General features: G+C 42.7%; 2 non-coding genes across 2 annotated transcripts; both read right to left on the reverse strand.

Moving 5' to 3' along the window:
• Positions 1-53: 53 nt before the first annotated feature.
• Positions 54-125, reverse strand: trnae-uuc. The gene has a single exon. It is a non-coding gene; the product is annotated as a tRNA-Glu (tRNA).
• A 397-nt stretch (positions 126-522) lies between these two features.
• Positions 523-594, reverse strand: trnae-cuc. The gene has a single exon. It is a non-coding gene; the product is annotated as a tRNA-Glu (tRNA).
• Between the last annotated feature and the right edge of the window lie 61 nt (positions 595-655).

Below are 655 nucleotides of genomic sequence, written 5' to 3' on the forward strand. Positions count from 1 at the left end.
TGGACATATGGCATTGCTTATATATTTCCTCAAGGTAACAAATATTTTACTTATTCCGTGACCGGGAATCGAACCCGGGGCGCAGCGGTGAAAGCGCTGAATCCTAGCCACTAGACCACCAGGGACATGCTGTATCCCTCACTTGACTAGGTCTTCCGGTTTTAACAGCAAAATCCAGGTTGGCTTTCCAACCAAAGTGACATTTTAAGCCTTATAAATTTGACTAATGACAATGGTAGCATTTTAAAAAGGAGTGAAAAAGAGGACATTTCACCTTGTAACACAACATGGATTCCCACATACATTTTATGTGTTAAAAGCCAAAATATTTGTGAATGCTTTTTATGGCTTTCTAAGAAGGGAATAGCTACACACGAGCTGTTTCTGTCCTTTGTGAATACTCATTTGAGTCTTGACATTATGAGTTTTCTAGTCATGTTGCATAAAAGACTAGATGTGTTAGGTCAAGGAGATTGTTGCTTTTTTGGCTGTACTACAAAGAGGGTCTACTGACACATCTGCTTCCCTGACAGGGAATCGAACCCGGGCCGCGGCGGTGAGAGCGCCGAATCCTAGCCACTAGACCACCAGGGAGTGTGTTAAGGCATGAGTATTCTCTGTGCACAGCTGAAGCATTGTGAGTTTAGATTGGCAT

The sequence above is a fragment of the Nematolebias whitei genome, unplaced genomic scaffold (genome assembly GCF_014905685.2).
Source record: "Nematolebias whitei isolate Nwh7 unplaced genomic scaffold, NemWhi1 Nwh_scaf_10596, whole genome shotgun sequence".
Classification (NCBI taxonomy): domain Eukaryota; kingdom Metazoa; phylum Chordata; class Actinopteri; order Cyprinodontiformes; family Rivulidae; genus Nematolebias; species Nematolebias whitei.